The following is a 13,178-nucleotide window of genomic DNA, read 5'->3' on the forward strand; positions in this document are numbered from 1 at the left end:
GTTTATGACAGCCCCTAACGGAAGATACCAGATACGCCTTGGGTCAGCCAAGCTAAGTTTTTCGATAGTTGCCCGGTGAGCGTACCCCTTTTCCTGGTATTCAGCTACTTGTCGATGCACGTTTTCTTTCAGGACCAGATCCCGGTTCATCCTTCGCTCCAGGCATTCTAGCCTTCGAAGAGCCATGGAGTAACTTTCTGGCATCTTTACTTCATCGTGCTTCCAGAGCAGGCCTGTCTGAAATCGGTCGCCCACTCGAATTGTGGTTTGCTCTAAAAGGTAACGTGCTCTCTTTTCGGCTTCGGACTCCATCTGTCGTGCTGGTTGCATATCATTGCACTCACCGTTAATGTATGTCCGCACCAACTCGTTCAAGCCTTCACATTCACAAGCGTGAAAATTTAGGTACTCCGGTTTGCTAGCACCGGAAAAGCATCCATACAATGTCCAACCTAATAATGTTTTTGTTGCAATTGGACCATTATTGCCGTCCTTGATGATTCTTGGAACCGCCAACGAGATATCTCGGAGACCGATCAGCAACCTTGGCTTGGCATTTTCATAGCTTTGTATCGGCAAGCCCTTCAAGTGTACGTACTGCTTCTGGAGTTCTTTGAAGCGAAGCGTCTGGGTCGGTAGATTGAGAGATGACACGGTCCGAGCATTTTTAACTGGATAACGCTTCTGTTTTCCAACCTCTGACACATCAAACGTAACCATTGTCGAGTCACGTCCTGAGCGCGACATGTCCCCGGTCCACGTTAAGCATAGTGGGACAGTTGGTCCGTACACATCTAGTTCTTCTGTAAGTCTGCGCTCGATTAGTGTGGTGGAAGATCCTTCATCCAATAATGCAAATACGTCCAAGCTTCCAGAAACTCCGTACAAAGTAACTTGAACGATCCGGAAAAGTACCGACTGCCCACAGTGATGGTAGTTGTGACTTTCTTTCGTCGGTTGATCGATAGTTGTCGAAGGAGAGTGAAGCAATGGATGATGGCGGTACTGACAACCGTTGATACCACAGAAGCTCAAATTTTTACAGGCCCGTCGACCGTGGGGACTTAAGCAACTTCTACATAGTTTTGATGATCGCACGATCTTCCATCGACCTTCGATACTACTCCCTTCGAATCTTTCGCACTCTTTTACGCGATGGCCCAATTTACCGCAAACAAAGCAAGACTTCTCGGATGGCGAACTTCTCTGGGTGGTGACGATATTGGGGCTAAGCGTTTCAGAATGAGTATGAACGAATCCTTTTTCTTTAGCCCTTGGGCGATCTGATCTACTCTGACCTCCCCCGTAAGGGACTACCTTGGCAACCGATTCAACTACTCCTGACATAAAATCGCTGAATGTCTGCAGGGATGGAACAGGATAGTAAATCAGGTGATGGGCCCACTGGAGCTTGATGTTCGCTGGTAGCTTTTCTATGAGCTCCTGCAGAAGTACAGGATCAGAAAGGTGAGCTTGCTGACCAGCAGAAATCAAATGTTGAGTTAGATTGCGCACTGTCATTCCAAAATCGATGAGGGTTTCTAACCGCTCTGCTTTCGGTATCGGACAGTCTCGAACATTACGGATTAATTTATTAACAATGATTTCCGGTCGACCAAAAAGAGTTTGTAACGTCTTCAGAACATCCGGAACTGATTCTGGCGTAAGCAGATAATATCGAACGGCTTTGAGAGCGTCACCCTTCAGGCAACGTTGTAATCGCGCAAGGTTCTCTGCATGGCTGTATCCACATGCATTTGTGGAATTGTTGAAACTGCTATGAAATAGTGGCCAATCTTCCGGGTAGCCCGAAAATTCCGGAAGGTCTCGTGGCACTACATGCCTGGCGGATATCTGCTCCGGAGTAGGCCGGAATACTGGTGGTGCTATCAATGCGCCATCTATTTGTCCGGTATTAGATGTTGAAGGAAGCTGAATATTACCTGCCTGATAAGCCGGATCCTGACCAGCAAAGGCATTGTTCCGTGAAGCCGATAACGTTGGGTTGTTTATTAGGCCATGCGCCGTACCAGTGAACTAGGCTCTTTCTGCTTCAGCTGCGTCCATTGGATGGAATAAATCTCTTGTCCTGTGAGAAACTGCGTGTATGCCATCGAAGCATGGTTGTGGCTGATCTGGCACCGTAACTTCGTTTACTCTTGCACTCGGATTCCTTGCAGTGGCTCCTACACTGCTAGCTGGTAGAGGCTTGGTTGTTGTTCTGTTAGGCAACGACGCCACTCCTGATGGCCTGGTAGACCTATGCTGAGGTGTTACAACTGGATCGCATGATGCTTGGTTCACATGAGGAGCTGCATGTCGAAGTTTGATAGACTGGACTGGTCCCGACGCCTTGCGTATCGCTCCTTTCGATACATCTGGTTGCAAGTTGACCATCGTTTGCTGGGCCTCAGTAGGTTGATGTTGTTGAACTGAGTCAATCAGTCCCCGGCCGAAACATCGCTCAAACTGGTCTCGAACCTGTTGCATTTGATGCGCCGACGGATTTTCACGATAAATAGTTAGTTGTTCTTGAACAACCGCACAACCTCCTCATCACTGTTCGATAGTGGCAATACTGTATCACCTTGCTGTTTCGACGGTGCATCTAGCTGGGACGGTGGATTGAATCCGTTTCCTCCCTCTGCGCCAATCTCATCGCTCACCAACACTAGTGGTCTAGTCGGATTACCTCTTGCCAAACTTGATTCTATCAGTGGTTGTGGATTTACTACTTTATCCGGTGCAAGTAGCGATTGCTGCTGAACCCACTCGGAAACTTTTTCTGAACGGCTCCGTTTCTCAATATCGTCTATTCGATCTCGTACACTGCGATTTCCGATGTCATCTTCCTCCGCCAACGATTTTTCCAGTAACTGATATTTTTGATCGGCGTATTGCTTCTCTAAATCCAGAGCCATTTGCTTCTTCATGAATTCTTTTTCCTCCTCCAAACGACGAAGACTCAACTCTAGTCGAGCTTTACGGCTGGCTGACGATCTGTTTGACGTGGACTCTGCGGGAGCGGGCAGGCATTTCACGCACATCCAGTCACGGTTCGCGATCGAGTCGGTCACTCCTGCACACGAGTAGTGCCACCAGTTACTGCATTTTAGGCACTGAATCATGTTATCGGCACTGTCTGGCCTATCGCAAACCGCACAAGTGGAAGCTTGTCTGTTGGGTGAGGTTAAGTTCTGCATTCTTGCACGGGTGTTGACCATGATTTTTTGAAGATTTTGTTCCCGTAGAACAAAGCCAGTACTGTTTTTGAAAGCGTTTATTTATCGTCGTTGATATGCTTCAAACTACAAAAATAATACATTTAGTTTTTATAATGTAGCAACGTATTTCAACTTACAAATCAGTTTGCTTGATAATCTTCGTTGATACTAAACGGCTACCGTTGTAACCTTCCAAAAAAGGTTACATTTTTTTGTACATAATTTATCGTTGTAAATAGTTTTTATTCTTGTTATTCTTATTATTAGGGCTTATCGTAATTTGAAATATTTTTTTTATAGAATTAAAGGCACATTAAATTAAACGAATGAATTGGATTTGAAATTGAACTGAATTAAATAAACTTAACGAAACTAAAATATAATATCGAATTTAAACCCCCGTTTTCCTATCCTGAACATCCCTACTCCGCTACCACTTGCTACCAACCGTCAATGTCATCGAGCGAACAGCTGACTGTCACCCACCGAGAGGGAGATAAAACTGCCGGTCATCCCAGAATCGGCCTCTATTAGGTGAACGCAAACAGTCACCGCCAGTTGTGCGCGAGTTTAATTAATTTCTTTTTTACTCCGATAGTGAACGGATAAGTTAGTCGAGTGAAAGTGGAAAAAGGTCCCGATTGTGACTGTTAGTGAGTGAACGGAATCATCGCCATTGTGCCATCCCGTCGCCCCATTATCGGTCGGTCAAACGATAGCGGCCCGCCACCCCCTATTTCATCCCGAGACAACAGTTCCGGATTTACCACTGTCGTGTGGACGGCCAGGAGAGAAGCCAGAGCTAGAGAATCCCGAGACGGTTCCCCGCCGACGTGTGAGGCATCATCCATTCACCACCAAACGTTACCAGGAAGGACGGAAGAGCATGCCGATGGGGTCCCGACGATTCCGATCCCGGACAGTCGAGGGAAGCCGACTTCCTGCCAGCTGCTAGAGTGCCCACAGCCAACGGTATGTGAGTAAACTCCTTTCCTTTGCTTTCCTTTCCTTGAGTTACTCCCCCCCCCCTTCCTTGCTATGATGAATCAAGAAATTAATAATAGAATGATGTAAAGTTAAACTTTTTACTTGTCGCCTATCATTTCAAAGCGCAAGCCCTGCTTTCTTTCTCTTTTGTTGATCGGTCCACCTTGCTTTGTTCTTCAAGGGAAGTCCTTCCGCCTCCAATTCCTTCGATACCGCGTAAACGACCCTGAGTCCCAGGACAAAGCCGAGGTGGGAACAATAGTGGTTCCCAACCTTTAAAATTCCTAACAATTGGCGCCCAACGAAATTCCATTTAACCTGAAATCCAATCTCATTTCTCTCTAGAAAAAAACAAGGTTTTTTTTCCTAAAGTGGGGGATGAATGTAACCTTCCAAAAAAGGTTACATTTTTTTGTACATAATTTATCGTTGTAAATAGTTTTTATTCTTGTTATTCTTATTATTAGGGCTTATCGTAATTTGAAATATTTTTTTTATAGAATTAAAGGCACATTAAATTAAACGAATGAATTGGATTTGAAATTGAACTGAATTAAATAAACTTAACGAAACTAAAATATAATATCGAATTTAAACCCCCGTTTTCCTATCCTGAACATCCCTACTCCGCTACCACTTGCTACCAACCGTCAATGTCATCGAGCGAACAGCTGACTGTCACCCACCGAGAGGGAGATAAAACTGCCGGTCATCCCAGAATCGGCCTCTATTAGGTGAACGCAAACAGTCACCGCCAGTTGTGCGCGAGTTTAATTAATTTCTTTTTTACTCCGATAGTGAACGGATAAGTTAGTCGAGTGAAAGTGGAAAAAGGTCCCGATTGTGACTGTTAGTGAGTGAACGGAATCATCGCCATTGTGCCATCCCGTCGCCCCATTATCGGTCGGTCAAACGATAGCGGCCCGCCACCCCCTATTTCATCCCGAGACAACAGTTCCGGATTTACCACTGTCGTGTGGACGGCCAGGAGAGAAGCCAGAGCTAGAGAATCCCGAGACGGTTCCCCGCCGACGTGTGAGGCATCATCCATTCACCACTAAACGTTACCAGGAAGGACGGAAGAGCATGCCGATGGGGTCCCGACGATTCCGATCCCGGACAGTCGAGGGAAGCCGACTTCCTGCCAGCTGCTAGAGTGCCCACAGCCAACGGTATGTGAGTAAACTCCTTTCCTTTGCTTTCCTTTCCTTGAGTTACTCCCCCCCCCCCTTCCTTGCTATGATGAATCAAGAAATTAATAATAGAATGATGTAAAGTTAAACTTTTTACTTGTCGCCTATCATTTCAAAGCGCAAGCCCTGCTTTCTTTCTCTTTTGTTGATCGGTCCACCTTGCTTTGTTCTTCAAGGGAAGTCCTTCCGCCTCCAATTCCTTCGATACCGCGTAAACGACCCTGAGTCCCAGGACAAAGCCGAGGTGGGAACAATAGTGGTTCCCAACCTTTAGAATTCCTAACAATTGGCGCCCAACTAAAAGTAATAAGAAAAGGTTTCCATTTTAACCTTAAAGTGGAACCCTTTTCAAGGAAACACCAGAAGGAATTGGAATCCTTTATTACAATTGTTCCTACAAGAATAGTGATTGAGTTGTATCGGAAAAGTATTGTTATCAGTGAAAGTGATAATCTATTGGAAGTGTTCGGATGATGAGAATTTCTGGTATTTCTATTATAGTCGTTCTTTTGAATCCGCTTTAGAATTTTAACCTTTTGTTCTAGATAAAGTGCCTGAATCAAATTAGTGAATTAGCAGATTAAAACAAATATTACTTAGTGTGACTTAGTTTCATTTTTCATTACACAGTGCTTCAATAATTTTTTTTCCACAATTATTTTTTTCGTGATTTATTTCTTTTTATATTTAGTGTTTAATTTAGTGGATGTTAGAATAAGCTAGTTCTTGTTCTCTTTCCATTCCTTTTTGCATTTATTTTTTTTTGTAAATTTATTAGCTATCTTGATTTATGAATACCTAATTAAGGCTACTTTTCCGCATAATTTAAAGCGAATATTAGCTTTTTAGTTTTATTAGGTGTTATTTGGGTGAACTTTAAAAATTTTATTATGCTTTTTTCCTATTTTAGCATATTTTTAAGGAATAAAAGCTCCTTTATATAATTTACTTAATACTTTAGATAATTATCTTTATCTTCCATTATTATTTTTTTTAATTTATTTGTTCTTGTTAAATTTTATGTTTATATTACAGTTTATTTCTTTTGTTGATAATTTTCCTGAATATTTTTCTTGATATTTTTCTATTTTAATAACCTTTTTGTTTGAAAATGGCTGAAGCACGTAGCGATGAGTACACACGCGCAGTAGAAAGGATTCGTGAATGGTACCATCTTTTAAGGGTGGACCATTTGTCGACCGATGAGTTGGATTTCGAGCTCAACATCCGCTCAATTGTAATTAGGGAGGATCCAACCTATTCGCGAAGACGGAGGAGCCTTCGGGAGCATTTAAAGGCTGAAAAATCGCAAAAGGCGATTATTGAGGCAGAACTGGAGGTTAATTGGGAAGAAACACTTCGGTTTTGTCGACACAATTACGATGAAATTTATGCGGGCCTCCAACAGAATGATCGAAACCTGAAAACAAGAGGTCAAGCAAAATTGTTACATTTCGGTCATCGGATTGTTCTTTTGTTGAAGCAGGCAGAAGGAGAAGCAGAAAGTTTTTTGAAGTCGATGCTCATTGATGTGGTGAGACTATTAGATCACTATTTTTATTCGGAACCTGAGACATCGGGAGCGGGTCTTCGAGAGATACTGGGGGATCAAGACTTATTAGATCTGTTTCGCCCTGAAGATGACGCAGTGGCCCCAATGCACCAAAATATGGCAAGTGGGAACCAAGCAGCGAATACGGAGCGCCCAGAAAGCACCACTTCGGTGTTAGAAGCTTTGTTGTCTCGTATCAACGAGCTTGCAGTAGAATTGTCGAAACGGGACAAGCCCAATGGAGAGTTCCAGAATAGGGAATCCGTGCTTCCAAGTGGAAGCCAACAGCCGTTGGCGAACTCACAGCTTTATAATGAGTTCTCTTCATTTGTGCCCATTTCTCTCCCCTCAAGTTCACTGCAGTCTCAAACGATCAGCTCGGCTAGCATGGGCATCCCTTCAAGACCGGTCACTAGCGTGACTTTTTCACTACCGCAGAGCCACTCGACGTCACAGCCTCAAACTTCTTCATCGTTTCAAAATCATTTTTTGAAAAATCCCTCCTTTCAATCGTCTAGTAATGCACACACTTACAACCCTGGATGGGGAATTCCATCTTCAGGAAGTGTACCACCTCTAGGTCAATGGCATGGTGCCTCCGCATTTTACAATGCGCCGAATTCTAATCCTTGGCAAGGAAACCTTGCTCTAGGCTATCAACAGACATTCCATCCATGGGCCGGAACTGCGATTCCTTCTTCTAATCCTAGCTCTAATCCATCATTCATTCCATTCAATTCAGTTCGAACAGGCAACCAGGTGCGTCACACCTTACCTGTGTCCAAGTGGACGATAGCGAAGTACGATGGTGAAGACCAGGGTTTGAAATTGAATCAGTTCTTGGGAATGGTTCATGCTATGTCAGTGGCTGAACAGGTTTCAGACCACGAATTGTTCGAGTCCGCGATTCATCTTTTCAAAGGGCCAGCCATGCAATGGTATATGACCATGCGCGCATCGAATCGCCTCATGAACTGGCAGCATCTGGTATTTGAGCTCAGGAGAACATTTATGCATCCTGATTTAGATACTCTGATAAAAATGAAAGTTTATCAGCGCCACCAGTCCCGTAACGAAACTTTTCTCCAATACTACCATGCCATGGAGGAACTTTTTGGAACCATGAGTGTTCCACTGCCAGAATATGAAAAAGTGCAAATTCTGCTGCAAAATTTGAGGCTTGACTATAAGAGACAGCTCAACTTTCTCCCGATATCCGACCTCCCGACCCTCGTGTCCGCCGGTCAGAAAATCGATGCTGTGAATTTCTCAGTTTACAATAAGGTTTTTGGACCTGAAAGATCGGTGAACGCTGTTGAAACAGTAGATTCCGACACAAAGTCGAAGAAGGGTTTTTCGAAAGACAAGCAAAATAAACCTTCAACGACAGCACAGCAGTTCCCACCTAGAAGCAACACCAATACTAATCCTTCTCAATCTCGTCAGCACCAGAACAGTTCCCAAACCGGAATCAACCCCTCTCGTGTCCCAACGCGTCCACCAATCACTTTGGAAGAAATGATCGATTCCCATCAGCCCCTATCCGGCCGACACTGCTTTAATTGCGGTAAGTTCGGGCATCGAATGGATCGTTGTGAACTTCCAAAGGGGGTCCTTTGCGCGAACTGTGGATTTCGAGGGTATCCAACCAACAACTGCCCCTATTGCATAAAAAACGCAATAGCAGCGAGCCAAAACCGCCGCCCGCTGAATCCGAACTTCTAGGCGTATTTCTTCCACCGTGTTTCGAACCGGCTACGAGAAATCTCTATCCGGTGTCTCCCGCTTCATTTACGATTTCATATCCATTTCCTGACGATAATCGTCCCTACACGTCTGTGAAAGTGTACGGTGTCAACTTTCGGGCTCTTCTTGACAGTGGGAGCAACCTCACCCTGATCAATGAGTCCGTTTACAACTCCATTAAACCAAAGCGCATCTTTCCGCTTCAAAACCCAGTAAATCTGCGCACTGCGAGCGGAGAAAGACTCAGTGTTCGCGGGCAGGTTTATTTACCCTTTTTGTGGAATGGCATGGTCAAGGTCGTCCCCACTCTAGTGGTTCCCAACCTGGCAATCAACTGTATCTGTGGAATGGACTTTTGGAAAGCCTTCCACATCCAACCTACCATTACCGGTTGCGCCATGGTTGAAAACATAGGAGACGACTCAAATCTTGAATTGCCATCCCCATCTTCTGTGCTAACGGATTCTGAGCAAGAAACGATCGATCATGTTAAAACACTGTTCATCGCAGCTCGCCCCGGGAAATTGTCCACTACTCCAGTGACGGAGCACAAAATAGAGATCGCCGAGGAATGGCGGAAGAAGCCTCCAGTGCGACAATTCCCATATGTAATGTCCCCCAAAACGCAAGGATTAGTGTCGGTGGAGCTTCAGAGATTGCTCGATGCTGGGATAATCGAGCCCAGTAACTCGGACTGGTCGTTGAACTGCGTGCCAGTTATAAAACCTCATAAGGTTAGGCTCTGTTTAGATGCGCGTAAGATTAACGAACGTACTGTTCGTGATGCTTACCCCTTGCCGCACCCCTGCCGTATACTTGGCCAACTTCCGAAGGCAAAATATCTTTCGACAATAGATTTGTCGGAAGCCTTCCTACAAGTTCCGTTGGAAAAATCATCACGGAAATACACGGCCTTCAGTGTGCAGGGCAAGGGGTTGTTCCAGTACACAAGGATGCCATTTGGCCTAGTGAACAGTCCCGCTACTCTAGCGAGATTAATGGATCGGGTACTTGGCCATGGTGTACTGGAACCCTATGTCTTCGTCTATCTCGACGATATCGTCGTGGTGACGGAGACATTTGAGCATCACGTACAGTTGCTTCGGGAAATTGCGCGTAGACTGAACAGAGCCAACCTGATGATCAACATTGAGAAGTCTCAGTTCGGGATGCCGGAAATTCACTTCCTAGGATATCTTCTTAGTCCAGAGGGCCTTCGTGGAAATCCCGATAAAATTCGACCAATAGTGGAATACGAGAGGCCCACTACGATTACCAAGCTAAGAAGATTCCTAGGAATGGCGAATTATTACCGGCGGTTCATCCCGAACTTTAGCAAGACTTGCGAGCCACTGTCGGATCTCCTCAAATCCACAACCAAAATAATTTGTTGGAACGAGGCCGCGGAAAGAGCTTTCTGCTTGATAAAGGAGCAACTGATCAGCACTCCTATTCTAGGGTTCCCTGACTTCTCCAAAGAGTTCGTCATTCAGACGGACGCAAGCGACGTGGCGGTTGCTGGAGTTCTCACACAGCAACAAGAGGATGGTGAGAGGGTTATTTCTTATTTTTCCCGAAAGCTCACCACTCCTCAGAAGAATTACCACGCCGCTGAGAAGGAGGCCCTAGCCGCGCTGCTCTCAATCGAAGCTTTCCGGGGGTATATTGAAGGATACCACTTCACCTTGGTGACGGATTCGTCGGCACTGACCCACATCCTCAAAACAAAGTGGAAAGTAGGATCGCGATGCAGTCGATGGAGCTTGGACTTTCAGCAATACGACATGACAGTAGTACATCGGAAAGGCAAAGAAAATGTCGTCCCGGATGCTCTGTCACGAAGCATTGCTGTGGTTCAAGGTTCATCGACTTCACCGTGGTATACCTCCCTGATGGAGAAGGCCAAAAACTACCCCGACGACTACGTCGACTTTAAAGTCGAAGATGGTAGGCTATACAAATTTATAGTGGCCAAAAATATACCATTTGACTCGCGGTACGAATGGAAGCAAGTCCTTTCCGCCGACGAGATTCCCGAAATTTTGAAATCGGTTCACGATGACCAGTTTCACCCTGGCTTCGAAAAAACGTTAGCTCGCGTTCGACAACGCTACTATTGGCCAAAGATGGCCAAAGACATTAAAGTCTACATACAGGCTTGCTCCACCTGCAAAGAGGTCAAGCCGTCGTATGTGCAGACGACCCCAGAAATGGGCAAAATGCGCTGTGCATCCCGACCATGGCAGATAATTTCCCTGGATTTTGTGGGTCCACTGCCACGTAGTCGGAGGGGAAACCAGCATATTCTGGTAATATGCGATTATTTCTCCAAATGGGTAATGATCCATCCGGTGAAGAAGCTGGATAGTTCAACCATGTGTGTGATTTTGAAAAATCAGTGGTTCTACAGGAACTCTGTCCCTGAAACTATAATTACGGACAATGGTAGCACATTTGTTTCCAAAGAGTTCAAGGAACTGTTGGACCACTTCAAAATCACACACTGGTTGAACTCCCGCTATCATTCCCAATCGAACCCAGTGGAGCGCGTCAATAGGACTATAAATGCGGCAATTCGCACATACGTCCAAGAGGACCAGCGCACGTGGGACACGAAAATTCCAGAAATTGAGCTGATGCTCAACACAAGTGTCCATTCCTCCACTGGGTTCACACCTTACTTCATTACCCACGGTGCTGAGCTAGCGGAACAGGGATCCGACCATCGTCTCGCCCGTCATGGCGAAGAGCTTTCTGCGGAAAAGAGGGAGGAAAGGCAGAAGCAAATGTTCTCTAAAATTCACGAGATTGTCCGTAAGAATCTGGAAAAAGCCCATAACGTGTCTCGGGACCGTTACAATTTGCGAAGTCGTACCTTCGCAAAATCTTTCTCGGTAGGGCAACTAGTCTACCGAAAGAATATGAAACAATCGTCAGCCGCCGATAACTATAACGCTAAATTAGGGCGGCAGTATTTACCGTGTAAGGTAAAAGCAAAAATAGGTTCATCTTCCTACGAGCTGGAAGATCTTACCGGCAAAAACTTAGGCATTTGGCCTGCGGTTCACCTTAAACCCGGGTGATACGGACACTACGAAATATTGGGGAACATCTGCACTGCTTTTCTTCCAAGAATTCTGCTTCCAATCATCTGAAAAGAACAATCACTACCGGAATAACATACATTGCTTACCCGTTTATTTACATTCTTTCATTCTCAATCTGTTTCATTCATGCCTGCCTTACCATCGTCGTCGTCAGATAAATTGTTGTTGTTTTGATTTCTCCTCCTCACCCTCATCATCTTCTTCAGCTTCTTTTTCTTGCCCTCTGTTGACATTTTCTGGGAAATTTTACCAGAGTCAAACTCAGGGGTTTGTTTACCGGCAGAATAAAAGCAGCCCAAGGTTGTTAAATTCCTACCTTGAAAATCGAGGGGTCTAGTGCGACAAGGCTAGACTCCCGAAAATAATTAGAATAGGGATCCCTAAAATTACAAATATTAAACAGTAGAATAAATAATATATAGCGTGTGTATTTGGAACTATGTTGTTCGGGGTAGATCCTGTTTTAAGCCAGACAACTGTATGAATGTAATGAGTGAATGAATGTTTTCGTATGAATGTTGGGGGGGATTGAATGGATGTGTGAGTGAAGCATAATATATTTTTTCCCGAATCAATTTTTCGGTGATATTTGAAAACAAAATGAAGAGGTTCCAAAATATTTATTTTCTCTTCTAATTGTAAACTAGTTTTAAGGGTAGCAGTATCTAGTTTTAAAATTAAAGTTTAATTTCTAATGTTGATGGAAAGAGGATGGACAAGATCCGATTTATTCTGACGAACCACTCTTCTATAAGGCTGAATTTTCCTATTTCATATATCATTTCGATACAACTCAAACATTGTCATCTTATTTCCACTTATGATAAATAGGAAGTATAGTGGTCAGGCTCGCGCTGCAGTTTCATGTAATTTGAAGGAAAAGAGCCTCCTTCAGTGATCAATCATTGCTTCAAATTATCACTTAAACTGCAGGGGTAGAGAGCCACTATAGGAGAACTAGCATTCAGTGAATCTATTACGAATTTGAGAACAAGGTCCCTTTTTTCTTCAATTCGATCATAGATCGGGAATGTTAGCCTCTCCCGGTAATTCCTTTAATCTTGGGCAGTGACAACTAATCTCGAAAAGAAGAGCTCCCATCGAGGAATCAATCACTTTTCCAGATTGGATGTCATTAACAAGAGAAAGAGGTTTACCGCGACCTACTTATCCTGAGATGAAGTGGGATTCTTAGCTTGGCAGCCAGACTCTATGGCTAAAAGTTACGTGATTTGGTGAGAAAGAGCTCCTCTCTACACGGAAAAATCATCTCATTAAATCAAACTAACAGTCAGCCAAAAGAGAGCTGCCAATACAGGAACTCCTAAATTGAACCTTTCCTTAATGGACAGTCTCTATTATTAAATGT

Source organism: Aedes aegypti, chromosome 2, assembly GCF_002204515.2.
Source record: "Aedes aegypti strain LVP_AGWG chromosome 2, AaegL5.0 Primary Assembly, whole genome shotgun sequence".
In the NCBI taxonomy this organism is placed as follows: Eukaryota; Metazoa; Arthropoda; class Insecta; order Diptera; family Culicidae; genus Aedes; species Aedes aegypti.